Source organism: Myotis daubentonii, chromosome 10 (genome assembly GCF_963259705.1).
Source record: "Myotis daubentonii chromosome 10, mMyoDau2.1, whole genome shotgun sequence".
In the NCBI taxonomy this organism is placed as follows: Eukaryota; Metazoa; Chordata; class Mammalia; order Chiroptera; family Vespertilionidae; genus Myotis; species Myotis daubentonii.
This window is the reverse complement of record NC_081849.1, coordinates 49,816,842-49,831,333: the sequence shown is the minus strand read 5'-3', so window position 1 is coordinate 49,831,333 and position 14,492 is coordinate 49,816,842. Positions and strand designations below refer to the sequence as shown.

The 14,492-nt window shown below is 44.9% G+C and overlaps 1 protein-coding gene across 4 annotated transcripts in view; it reads right to left on the bottom strand.

The window, feature by feature from the left end:
• DYNC1I1 (dynein cytoplasmic 1 intermediate chain 1) overlaps positions 1 to 13,983 on the bottom strand; it is a 283,514-nt gene extending 269,531 nt beyond the window's left edge. For all 4 annotated transcript variants that reach the window (XM_059712374.1, XM_059712376.1, XM_059712375.1 and 1 more), the window contains exon 1: positions 13,571 to 13,983. The gene's annotated coding sequence lies outside the window, so the exon portion shown is untranslated. The remainder of the gene's footprint in view (positions 1 to 13,570) is intronic.
• Between the last annotated feature and the right edge of the window lie 509 nt (positions 13,984 to 14,492).

The following is a 14,492-nucleotide window of genomic DNA, read 5'->3' as shown; positions in this document are numbered from 1 at the left end:
AGGGGAAGAGCAATTTCTATGCCTCTGCCTTAATTCTCCCTGCCTTCCTAGATCCAACCAGTGTTTTGGTTTCATCCACATACGCTTGTGAATCTTAGTTCTCAGTGATGAATTTTGTTAAGTCTCGTAATAGGAGTAGCCTGACGGATGAAAGTAGTAGCTCGTGCATATCTCTGAAGGTCATGAAATATAAACCTGATGTAAAATCTGTCATCAGTGATACAGCAGCAAAAGTCCCACTGATAACATCAAACGGAGTCATAAAGTTTTCTGTCGGACTATCAGTGTACATGTATACATTAAAAAATAAATGTATTTTTCATCATCATATACTGTGTTTTTGTCGCTCAAATTAATTTTATTATTTCTTCAAGGTTCTTCACATACGTACACCTTAAGAGATATCAAGTAGGTGTAACATGTTCTCAAAAAATTAGGGTTGTCAGGCAGAAGAATTTCGAGTCAGAGATTTTGCTGGTTTTGGCACGCACTCACAAAAAGGTTGCCCACCCCTGTCCTAGACCCTCAAAACTAAGATTCAGAACTTAATTCTGCCCATCTGAATCGCTGACAGCTGGCTGTCCCAGATCACATCTCTGTCGCCACAGCTTCAATATGGCTCATGTTCACCAGCTCATGTTCTCAGCATGTGACCATGCACCCACACATATATGCACAGTCACCTAACTCCAAATTGCTCTGGTAGATCACAGCATGCTTCTCCCCATCACTCCAGTCTCTGCTGCACAGTGACCCTTTATAGGAAGGGAGCAGGGGACAGCCGGGAGGGAGAGTGGGATGACATACCTGATGGAGGGAGATGTGAGGCTGCCTGGACTATCTGAGCAAGGTCCCCCCTACATTAGTAAAGAGGGAAGCCGCTAAAAATACAAAGTGCTGCTCTGGGTGCTGTGGGACTTACACAAATGATCAAGGTATCACCTGCCTAAAAAAGCTTGTAATAAGGTAGGGTCTGAAAACACCAGCTCCATTGCGAGGGAGAACAGGATGAATACATGATAGAGGCATAAAGCATGAAGCGCAGAGTGTAGGGACTAGAACATGCAGTGGGCTTCGTGAAGGAGGAGCCACAAGAACCAGACACTGAAATATGTGTAGGATGTTACCCGGAGAAGCATTTCCTGTGGATGGAGAGTGGCCATGAGTGAAATGACAGGGGCAGGAGGTAGGCTGCGTTTGGGGAATGGCAAACAGTTCGATTGGACCGTAGCATATGGTCAAATGGGCTCGAGGTGGTGCCACTGGAAACAAGCTGGAAAGGTGTGTGTTTGCTGTTCCGGTCTCGGGCCACCGCTGACCCGGGTCCATTGATTCTGCCCTTCGGTCCTGCTTCATTTCCCAAGAAAGTGATTTATTTTTAAAACATGTAAGAGTCTGGATGAAAACCAACCATTTCCATATTAAACCAATCCAATCTATTCAAATGTGTTAAGCAATGCAAACAACTGGTCTTAACACTTCCCTTACATATCACACCTTTGCTGTATATAAAGAAAAAGTGAAAAATTAAATGCTCGAAATAGAAATCTTAGAATCCGTAATACATTCTTTGCAGAAAACAAGCATTCAGGGTGGGAACTCTGCCTCCCAAATCATCTGGTAGTTTCCTGTTCTACACACTGTAAGAATATGGGAGCTGAGGGTTTCTGGAATATGCCTGTGAAAGGACATGTCTGCCCCTGCTGTGGGCAGGGTGGATCAGACTTTGATCATCAGGGCACATTAAGAGATGACTGAATGAACAAATAAATGAACACAAGAAAGAGCGCTCAACTGCATGATGATGTGGCCTGTTTGGTCTGAAGTTAGAGCCAAGCATGCTTTTTGTTTGTTTTTAATGGTTGTCATGGGCTGTTAAATTTCCTGCAACCTGGCCTGACACTGCAACAGCGGTGTTCCGAGTGTCGGGCAGCAGCTTAGGGAATGTTTGTGAATGAAAGAGTGAATGAACGAATGCTACAAGGTGAACAGTTACACGGGAAAAGAAGTAGACATGGATTGTCATATTTATTATTCCAGTTTGGCACCTGTCCCCTTATTTATGCTGCCTCCAAGTGAATGGCAGAACCTGGCCAGAGGTAAGAGTGATGCAAGACTCCCTCTAGTATACAAAATCATAGATGCTCAAATTTGGAGAAAATATAATACAGAGATCACCAAATAATGGTCTGACTAATCCCTTCACACTTAGTGGTGGCATCTTGAATTCTCCAGGGCACTGGGAACTCACTACCTTACAGGCAGCCCCGTTCATATTTTGAATAGCTTGAAACAATCAAAGGATCTCCATTACATTGATAAGAATCTCCTTTCTCCAGAAGTTTTGGCTTCAATAAGTAAGTGTCCTCAAACCTATTTGTCAAAGTCCTCATGCTTTCACTCGCTGACAGCCCACAAGCTCTCTGCCTCACCAAATACGAAGTTCACCCACTTTGTATTTGAGGAAGGGTGGGGGAAGAGAAGAGCCAAAGAGAAAAGAGAGGGTGTACATCTGCCAAGAGGAGCCACACAGCCTCCCCTCCTTCACACCAACACTCTAGCTTATCAAACTCTTACCTATGGTGCTGGTCCCAAACACGTGGACCTTTTAACTTTCTGGGCTCAAACAAGCAGAATGCCTCCATGATTACACCACAGTGGATTTGTACCACATTAGATTGTAATTGAACATGACCTTGGAGTGCTGGGTTTAGGTGCAGGTAGGCTAGGAAATGTGTCCTCAGCAGACGTGAATTCCAAGATCAGAAAAGAGGCCAATTTAATACTCCCGAGGTCTCTAGACTAAGGTTGCCTCCCTCACAAGCCAGGGGAAATGCTGACGGACCATCGGGCCCTTATAATGCACTTCCTAGAGCCCCATAGTGCTTTCTTGATCTTGATTCAGGAAGGCAATGCTTCCAGCATCCTAGGAATTACCGACCCATGTTTATTTTTGGCCTAAATACCCAAAAGGTGACACATTTGGTGTGTTTGTCCTAACACACCAAAATGATCCAAGGGAAAAAATTTAAATCCTCTAAGAAATGGATTTATTCTTTCAAACCTCACCACAATATTAGGAAGTGGCACTATTGTCATCACTCCTGTGTTACAGATGAAGAAAATGAGGTACAGGGAGACAAAGTAACTGGTCAAGGTCACATAGCTAGTAAGTGGTGACACTGGGAGCCCAGTTTTAGCAGGAGTCCTGATAAGTCAGTTTAGCCAGAATCTTCCACCTTCGATATCTGATCACTAATATCTAATCAATATCTGATCGGTTCCTCATTCCCCACACCACGTGGTATGGTATCTGATCACCCCTGGCCTGCCTTTAGCAAAAATACTTTTAGTTTGGTTTAGCATGATCCCTCCCCCATTAACCCTGCAGGATGCTTCCTCTTAGTACTTTTCCATCCACTGACCACCACCCTGCTCCTTGGCTATAAATTCCCACCATTCCTTGTTGCATTCGGAGTTGAGCCCGTTCTCTGTCCCCTACTGCAACAGTCCATGGCAGTGGTTCGGCATCTATCAGGATAGTCCCTGAATAAATAAAGCCTGCCTTACCCTTTCCTTAACAAGTATCATAAATAGCTTTTTCTTTAGGGTATAAAGACCAACAAAGTACTAAGTGTCATTGTTAACCAAACAATTGCCAGAACATGTGTCCTGGTTAAAACAACTTTAATTCTGAATCCCCCCCCACCCCCGCCCCGGGGAGCTTAGAGACTCTTTCCATGTGCTGATCTACCTTCCCATGGTGGTTCGGAAGGCAGTGGGGGTGTTGACAATGTTACAGGTGCCATTTCCAACACCCTGGCTCATCCCCAAAAGCAAAGTTCTGCCCAACTGACTGAGAGAAATGGCTCTGTCTGGACAGAATACACTAAAGGAAGGGAACATTCCAAGAGAGTCTCGTCTCACTCCCTAAAACTGTTTTGTAACCTGGCTTTTCTATCCACTTTAAAATCTACAACCTGTGGGCCTTCAAATTTTAGGAAAGTATATTTCTTCACTTTAAAAAACAAGGGGCTCGCAAGGCAAATGAGTACAGCCGTGAGACCCCCACCCCCACCCCCCCCACCAACACCACCACCACGTCTTAAATCTATGGCAAAAGATATGGGATTTCATGTTTGCTACTACACCAATTACTTTTCAGCAGCATTTGAAAATATTAAAAAGCTTAAACAAGGAAGCAAGAAAATCTGAAATCAAAACCCCAAACCTGGCCTTTACAATGTCCCTGGGTGGTCCATATTTGCATTGCATGATTTCGTTTGGCATTTTAACTTATGCAAATAGATTCTCACTTTCCTCTGAGCCTGAAAGCCATTCAAAGGGCAAAGATCCTCTTTCCAAATCAGTGGTAACCTATACCTTCTGAAAGTGAACAAAGTCACGCTTTTCAAGGAAACAGGCAGAGACGTTTTTTGTTATTCTTTCTTCCACAAAATACACACCAATTCCCACAACCCCTTGCTATTTTGAACCTAACGGGGCAGATGGTAGAACGGGAGACTAGCCATCATTTTAAAAGGGACACTGTCAAAACACACAGTCCCCACAGGGCCTGCTTACCTTTTCAACCACCCAAACCCAACTACTGAACCGCCACAGGCTGATTCTGGGACAGAATCCCATGTCATCCCCTATACATGGGCTCACTGTAACACTCAACAACTTGATCAAGGTTTAAAGGCTTCCACATGTGCAGTACAGGATCTAACTACTTTCAAAAGGAGAGGACTTCACTCCATTTCAATTACTAACATCTTCAACTTGTCAAACAAAGCAATGGGTACTATTTCAGATTAGAGTAGAAAAAATCTGTGTTCTAAAAGGGAAACCGACTGTAGGCAAAGAATAGAAAATATGGTATTATTTTTTGTCCATTAGCGCTATTTAAAATATACATATTGCTCTTGGCTTCACTCCAGACATTAGTATAAAATAGGAATCTGACAAATGAATCAAAAGTTCCCCTCTTCCCACCAGAAAGGAACCAAAGTGCTGTACTGCTCATAGAAGAATGTCAGGTCAAAGCCAGATCAAGAGAATTTGCCCCAAGCGTTCATAAAGGAAAACACAAGACTCAAATCATCCTGCCTGTCACTTCTGGAATGAAAGGTTGTCCTCCTCAAGACTCCCCGACCCTCAGCAGAAATGCTCAATGTGATCTTGATTCAGGAAAGCAAGGCTTCCAGACTTCTAGGCATTGCCAAGCCCACATTCAGTTGTGGCCCCGCAGGCCAGTGTGGTTCAGTGGTTGAGCATCCACCTACAAACAGGGTGCTCATGGTGGTGATGGTTCAATTCCCAGTCATGACAATGCTCGAGTTGTGGGCTCAGTCCCCAGTGTGGGGCATGCAGAAGGCAGCTGATCAATGATTCTCTCTCATCACTGAGTTTTCTATCTCTCTCTCCATCTCCTTTTCTCTCTGAAATCAATAAAAATCTATTTAAAAAAAAACAGATACATAGATCATTGAAATAGAATAGAGAGCCCAGAAATAAACCCATGCCTACATATTCAACTAATCTATGGCAAAGGAAGCAAGGAAATACACTGGGGTAAAGATAACCTCTTCCACCAATGGTATTGAGAAAACTGTACAGATACATGGGGGTGGGGGGTGGGGAATGAAATTAGACCATTTTCTTACACCATATACAAAAATAAACTCAAAATGGATGAAAGACTTAAATGTAAGACCTGAAACCACAAACTCTTAGAAGAAAATAGAGCCAATAAACTTTAAGACCTCATTCTTAGCAATATCTTTTTGGATATGTCTCCTATGTTCATTGCAGCATTACTAGTAATAGCCAAGAAGTGGAAGGAACCTAAATGCCCATTAATAGTTGAATGGATAAAAAAACATGGTATGTATATATAATGGGAAATTTCTCAGCAATAAAAATTTGCAACAACATAGATGGACCTAAAGGGCATTATACTAAGTGAAATAAGTCAGACAGCAAAAGACAAATACCATATGATTTCCCATATAAGTGGAATCTAAAAAACAAACAACAACAAAAAAACAGGGACAAACAAACCCATAGATATAGAGAAAAACTTGTTGGTTGCCAAACGGGAGGAGGAAAGGGGGTAGAAAAATAAATAAATAGATGAAATTCTTTAGAATGTATGGGAGAGAAACACTATTGAAGCATAGCGAAACACACTGGTATATGTTTCCAGGCCAATCTGTTGATCAAGTGCCTCCAAATGAAATAGTGGGTCATTCTATAAGATTATAGCAAGCATATGGATGAAGCATAAAAATGTTAGGGATTAAGTTATATTTTGGAAGCAAGAGCAGCTGCTTGTGAGGAACTCAGGACTGAAACTAGCCAAAAAGGAAAAGGCTTCTAAGTCATCTGTTAAGCAGAGGTCTTCCCAGGATTCACTACCAAGTCTGTGTTTCAGATCACAAGGCAGCCACTGTGTCAGGTAAGCCCAGAAGACTGAGCAGCTTCAAGTTCAGCTCTGAAGTCAAGTCATCTTTGCAATGAATAAAGTCCTGACTTGCAGCCACCCTTGCAGAATCCACTCTCTTGTCTATCTAAGTTGTGACCGCTATGCATGTGGTGCTCAGCAAGATTCCTGGTGATACTTGAGAATCAAACACGTGGGGCTTCAGCACACCTCAAGGGACATGGGGCTTGCTCTCTGCCACCCTGAATTAGAGATGTCTCATTTTCTTGTTCCCCTTTGATCACACATTTAGACTCTCCCTATTAGCATGTGAACAAGTTCTTAAAGGACTCTCCGTCCTGCCACAATAAAAAGTTACACTAAGTATTTTTTTAGCATCCCACATTGAAAAACAATGAGATGTAATGGAAAGAAAATAAACAAACTTTTAAAATTCGAAACACAGCTCTTTCACTAACTGGCTTCATATAGCCTTGACCATGTGGCTTAATGTTCCCAAGCATCAGATTTATTGTTTAACAAATAAAGATAAAAAACGTCAGCCTTATAGGGATGTTGGGATGATTTGATGAACCATGAATATGAACATGGTAAGTGCACAATGAATGGCAAGCAGTGCTAGGGCTGCCTGCCACTCCAGGAGCCCTCACTTGGTTGCAGCATGCATTAGTGTGTGTTGCATCTACACCTGGGCACCTCTAGCAGGCGTTGGCTAGCTCTGGCTGAACAGATTTGCCTTGTTTTCAACACATTTCAGCTGAGTGGCCTCTGTTCCTCCCCTTTTTCCTAAACAGTGCACTTAAATCACTAGTTCTTAATTTCTTTTTAGTCACAAATGCCCTATATTTTCCTAGAAAACTTCATTTATGCACCAAGACATACAATTTTGCATCCATTTTATTGGGTTCAAAATCCACCCGAAAACTAGCATGGGCCTACCCTTCACAGCACCTATAACTCCTGTTTAAGAAGCCTCCTCTACACTCAGGCGGGGGAGATGGCAGCGTAAGTAAACGCCTGTACTCACTGCCTCCCACAACCACATCGAAATTACAACTAAAATACAGAACCACCATCATCCAGAACCACTGGAAAGCTGGATTAAAGGAAGTACAACCAGAGAAGTAAAGAAGAAAGCACACCGATACTAGTAGGAAGTGTGGAGGTATGGAACAGGCTGGTCTGGCACCCATGTGTGCCACTTTTTTAATTGGGAAGAAGATCATCTCTGTAGAGGCTGCCCAGAGGAGCAAGGGGCCCCAGCTCCACACCAGACCCCCACCCCAGGGTCCTAGAGCTGGGAAAAGAAGTCCCTATGGGCAATAAGAACCACGGTCTACAAAAACCAGTGCAGATTGGGGCTCATTGACATAGAGGCTGCTGGAAACCCAGCTGTTCCTCTTAAAAGGCCAGCACCACAAAATGAACTTACCAGGTCCTGCTTCTTCTGAACTCTAGCACCAGGGTGAGGCTTTGGGGGACACAGACACATACAAGAAAGAACTGGATTATCTGGCATCAGAGCAGGAACTCAGAGGCAGCTTTCTCCCAGACAGAGTTGCTCACAGGAATCATTGTTCCTATGCTGGGACCTCCCTGGTCGCAGGGCTGCCTGGTAGCCATTTCTGTTTGCTCCACCCTTGTGATTTCCTAAGACCCTGCCTCATCCAATTTATAACCCCATCCAAGCTGTGTGCAGCAGCTTTTGCAAATGAATGCCCTGTCCTTATTCAGACTAAAATCTCTCAAACAAGCTGCAGCTGAGTCAGGGAGCCCCAGACCTATCAATAAAAGGCCCAAGACTCGGCACCAGCACCAGCCTGCCTTGCTTCATAGCTAGGCCTCATCTGGGCACTTCCAAACCTGATACAAAGAGGAGGAATCTGAAGATCTCTCTGAAGCTCCTGCTGGTTGGTCCCAGGCAGTGGCTGACTTTGTACCTCCCTGGATACCCAAGAGCTAATGTACCCAGTGGTCAGTGTGAGACCAAACCAGATTACAACTAGACACATCCATAAGCGCCACACTCAAGGGACAGACTCAGTGAGCACCAAAGCCCCACTGAAGCAAATCCTGCTCCGTAGGGGTGTCCCCTCATAGCAGCTCTCCCACTCTAATTGCAGTTGGTCTGGAGGTCAATTCCTCCCATGACTCCAACAGCAATCAAGTCTCAACTACAATAAGACTGTGCTCACAGCCCACAAAGTGGTGTGCCTAGAGCTCCCAGCTCAGGTGACTAGGGAGGCTGAGCCACTGGGCCCTATAGAACACATACTACACAAGGCTACTCTACCAACTCAAGGAGACATAGCAGCTCTACCAATTTCATAGAAACAAACAGTGACACAGCCAAAATGCATAGACAAAGAAACATGTCACAAATGAAAGAAATGGAAGAAGGCGAACTACTAAATATAGAGTTCAAAACCATGGTTATAAGGGTACTCAAAAATCTTCTAGAAACCTTCAAAAAAAATAGAAAAGGATCAGTCAGAAATTAAGCATACACTGACTGAAATAAAGAATAATATACAGGGATTCAACAGTAGAGTAGAAGATTCTGAGAATCAAATCAATGATTTAAAATATGAGGAAGCAAAAAACACCCAACCAGAAGAGCAAAAAGAAAAAAGAATCCAAAAATATGAAGATAGTGTAAGGACCCTTGGGACAACTTCAAAAGTATGAACACTTGCATTATGGGGGTGCCAGAAAGAGGGAGCAAGGTATTGAAAACCTATTTGAAGAAATAATGACAGAAAACTTCCCTACCTGGTGAAAGAAATAGACTTACAAGTCTAGGAAGTACAGAGAGTTCCAAACAAGAGGAACCCAAAGAGGACCACACCAAGACACATCATAATTAAAATGCCAAGGGCTAAAGACAAAGAGAGAATCTTAAAAGCAGCAAGAGAAAAGCAGTTACCTACAAGGGAATGCCCATATGACTGTCAGTGATTTCTCAACAGAAACCATGCAGGTCAGAAGAGAGTGGTAAGAAATATTCAAAGTGATGAATAGCAAGGACCTACAACCAAGATTACTCTACCCAGTAAAGCTATCATTCAGAATTGAAGGTCAGATAAAGAGCTTCACAGACAAGAAAAAAGCTAAAAGAGTACATCATCATTAAACCAGTATTATATGAAATGTTTAAGGTTATTCTTTAAGAAGAGGAAAAAGAAAAAGTTCAAAAATAGGAACAACAAAATGGCAACAAATACATTGATTTGAATCTAAAAACAACAATTGAATCTAAACATCAACAATTGAATCTAAAAATCAAAATAAACAAATAAGAACTCTAATGAACAGAATAAACTGGTGAATAAAATAGAATCAGAGGTTGCCCTAACCGGTTTGGCTCAGTGGATAGAGCATCGGCCTGTGGACTAAAGGGTCCCAGGTTCGATTCTGGTCAAGGGCATGTACCTTGGTAGCGGGCACATCCCCAGTAGGGGGTGTGCAGGAGGCAGCTGATCAATATTTCTCTCTCATTGATGTTTCTAACTCTCTATCCCTCTCCCTTCCTCTCTGTAAAAAAATCAATAAAATATATTTTTAAAAAATAGAATCAGAGACATTGAAATGGAACAGACTGACAATTCTCAGAGGGAAGGAAGATGGAGGGCGAGAATAGATTAAACAAAGATCTTATATGCATACTAGAGGCCCGATGCAAGAAATTCGTGCAAGGGGCTCAGCCCCCCACTGCTGTGGCTGATGCCTCGGCCCCCTCCGCCGCAGTGGCCACCTCTGCTTCATCCGGAAGGACATTCAGTCTAATTAGCATATTATGCTTTTATTATAGATATGTATTACCTATGAACACAGACAACTGGGTGGGTGACAAAGGCCTGGGGTGGGGCAGGAACCAGGTGAAGGGGGGTAATTGGGGGGAAAAAGAGGGACATCTGTAATAATCTCAACAATAAAGTAGTTTAAAAAAAAAAAAAGAAGCCTCCTCTAAACAAAGTCTCGGAAAATGCTTTACGAAGCTGTGGGCTCCTCAGGGTTGGAGTCTGGCAACCGTGCCTATTGCACTTCAGTCTTCAGTCTGACATTCTGGTGTCAAGCTTTCTACAGAGAGGAAGCAAAGGAAATAAGCAGAGGATGTCGATGAAAAGTTCAAGGTCAAGAAGAAGAATTTCTACATGGAACCTGGCAAAGGATTTTTATAAATTCAAAGAAGTTAAGTGAGAGTCAAATGAACTTATGTTAATTCTCAAAGAATTAAGCCTAGAAGTTCATTATCTCAGCAAAGCTCCCAAAAGAGCATATTTTCTCACATATCCTAGGGGATATAGAGGTCACAAAGGTTTCTAGTAAGAGGGATCCTGCGACAACTACCTATCTGGCATTTGAAACCACAAAGTATTATAGGGAATTGGCAGGTTTTATTAGGAGATAGATCCAAGGCAATATTTGATTTCAAAAGAGCTATGGTCCTACTTTGGGTTTGCCATATCACCCACAGCTATCAATCAGCTGGTTAAAAAAAAAAAATCATGTGACACTTGAGGCCTGAAGGAAATAATAATGGTTCACAGGAAACTTTAGCAGCAAACCTGAAGGAAACAGACAAGCGTTGCACTCATGTTTCTCACAGAGAACACTAGCTAAAATGGATGAGTTCTGGTTTTAGAGTCAGACAGATCTGATTTGAATCCTCCCTCTGTTATTTATTGAGTATGTCATTTAACTCAGTTTTGTCATCCGTAAAATGTGGATAATAATGTCTACTTTAGAGGATTAATATAAGGAATAAAGAGATAAACATAAGAGCCTGGTATTCAATATGTGATAATTAACCAATATAACTGTTCTATAACATGAAAGAATAGAGTCAGATTGCCTGGGTTCAAATCCTAACCCTACAACTTATTTGCTGAACAATTTTCAGAAAGGTATTTGGCATCTTCGTGCCTTAGTTTCCTCCTCTGTCAAATAGGATTGCAAATAATGTAATACCTAAGATTTTGGTGCGGACTAAATATGTTAACACATGGAAAAGTAGTTTAACATGTAATGCCTGATCAAGTGCTATTGGTAATACAATATATTCAGTAAATTTGGTGTAATGCAATTACTAAATGTACTGAGCACTGGTAAAGTGCTCAATGTATTATCCATCTTTGTTTTATTTGGTGGAGCAAAATGTTGGGAGGGAAAAGTGGTGAGACAATATCCTCTGACCTTTTCAATTGATGCAAGATTAAGTGACAGAAAGAAACAGGGTGACAAGGAAGAATGAATGGTCCCTTTAGGTAACTAGCTGTGGATAAAGCCTGTGCACAGAGTCTGTGCTAAGAGGCTGGGTTTCAAGACATGGCATGTATTTCACAGACTGGTTTACAGGGCAGCTCTGAGTATGGACAGAGCAGCACCAGGATGGGTCCCCAAGAATCACTTGACTCAGCACTGGAGTCAAGGGAAGAGCTTATTAATTAAATGTAGACTCAGGAAAGTGTTTGGGGGAATGTAGAAAGGGTGGGAAGAAAGTTAATAGAACCCCTTCTCAGACATAAACCAGGCTGACCCAAATGCAGGTGACTTCCTCCTACTATCTCAGAAGTTAGTCAGAAACTAGTGACCAGGAGCCACCACACTAAGATCTCTGTCCCCTTGTCCTGTGAGTTGAGTTTCTTTCCTCTGCCCAGACCTTATTGGTGATTACACCTAATGATGTCGACCTTTAACACCAAAAGAGCTTCAGATCAAGTTTTTGGGAGGACAGGGGGACAGGCTGGGGGTGAGCCATCCCTCTCCTCCAAGGCATAGTGCTGCATCCCAGGTTCCGGGCTGGGGGGGCGGGGGGGAAGAAGCAGGTGAACCTGTGCCTGGGGCCAGAGACAATGAAGAAAGAGATGTCCTGGCCCCAACACTGGGCCAAGAGCCGGACAGTCTGGGAAACGCCTGCCTTGGGTCCCCAACCATACTATACAAACATCCCAACCATGATGCTAGAAGATCTGTAAGAGAAACAGTTCTTGGAACAACTGGATTCTCAGACCTTAAGAAATACTGGAGAGTTAGTTCCAAAGAAGAGAACATTTGATAACTTCGTGGGAGGAGTGAGTGTCTGATTTTATTTTAGTGAGAAATATGGTCAGAAGAGCAGGGTTTGGGCTTTTGCCTCACCAAAACTTTCAAAGAAAAGTTGGCATTTTTTAAATAATCAGAGAAAGTATTAATCACATTCCCACTGATACCCTCAGGATGCAACTTGCACTGAACGCTCCATTTCAAATGGACTTACGCTGATCAACAGCTTTCTCTATCATTTCCACAATGAAACTATGTACATATCTGTGCTGATATTCGTCCTATGATGTCTTCTGCAGGTACCACGCTTCCCTGTTAACTCCACTTTCGGCTAATCTGGAATATTTGGAAACAATTTTTCACAACCTTGCACTACAGTATGTCTACCATGCCCACTTGAAAGGCATTCCAGGCAAGAAAATGGCTGGCTACTTTTCCCTGCCCCTTACCTAGATGTAGTAGAGGCCAGGATAACGACTGAATTCCATCTTCTGCATCTTTTTGGTTGAGCCTCTGATTTCCTAAGTAATTTCCTATCTTGATCCTGGGTTTCTGCCTGACCTTATTAGCCGAGGTGCCAGTCATGAGAGGTGCCAGGGATCAGTGCGGCCAGGATCCCTGCCCTTAGGATGACGCACAGATTTACAAGAGCAGAGCGGTTCCGGAGTGGGAGTGGGGGAAGGAGAGCCACGCTGCCACGAACCGCCCCTCTCCCCCCAACAACAACAACAACCACACTTCTTTGCAGCAGCGAAAGGAGCTGGCATCTTCTTGCATAAGTGTTCATGAATACCCTGCTGGAAGTGCATTCGCTCCCTCCGACCTGGGGGGAGCAACAGCATCTAGCTTTGCAGACAGCTGGCCATGTAACCAAACAGCACCCTTTCCCCTCCCTCCGATGCTCCCCTCCCCCAGGAGCCAGCTGCTGGTGGCTCAGAGAGGCGCGATGTCACCGCCGCTGGCCTTCCGCTCCCGCGGAGAAGACTCGGGCGGGGCGCACTCGGACGCCCCTCCCAGCCCACAAGGTGGGCGACAAGGTGAAGACACCGCACCGGCCCCCTCCTCTCCAGCACTCACCTCTCGGCTCTGCTAGGGGCGCTGCAGCCGCTGGGGGGCTCCGACCGCCCTAGGGAGCGCTCCCGGGAGCGCCAGGGGCCAGGGGCGGCGGCGAGGGGAGAGTCAGGCTGCGCTGCAGGGGCCGCACCAATGCCCGGCTCCCGGATCAGACGCCACCGGGAGGCAAAGGTCGAGGAGGGGCTCCGAGGCGGCGGTGAGAGAGGCGGGAGAGCGCGTCACCCCCCTCTGTGTACCCGGTCGCACTCCGGGGTAGCGGCGGCACCCGTCTCCCCGAGCGAGCGCAGTGGCGGCTCCGGCTGGGGCGGCGCTCCGGCGGCTGGCGAGGGTGGCGGGTGCGGCGCGCAGGATGTGCTGTCTCACGCTGCGCCCGCGGCTCGGCTCCCGCTCCTCTGGGAGCCAGCGCATCCTCTCTCCCCGCGAGCCCGGCACTGACGGCTCCTCTGAGCACCCATCGCCCCGCCCCGGCCCACGCCCTCCACGCCCTGCGCCCCTCCGGCTGAGCGCCCTAGGCTCCCCCTCTCCCCCAGCCGGTCTCTGCAGGAGGGAGTGGCGCCGGCCCAGGCTGGTGACGAACAGGGACCTGAGAAGGTCAAGTCTATTCCTGCGCGACACCCAGGACTCACCTAAGTTACTGCAAACAGAAGAGCTCCAGTGATTGGGGAGCCCCTGCTGCTGTGACTAGTAGAGCAACTTTCAACCCAGACAACTACCTGAAGGGCATTTGACTAGAAATGGGAAGCTCAGATCCATCTGCTGCCCGCAGACTTACAGATCTGATTTATCCTTATCCCCGCCCCCCAAAGACAAAAATATATAGCTTGCCTCGACAGCGTTGCTTCTTGGAGGCCTCGCTTTTAAAAACCTGGGTAACCATTCTTGGGCTTCTGTGAAGCCTGCCATAGCAACTAAGGCCCAGAAATGG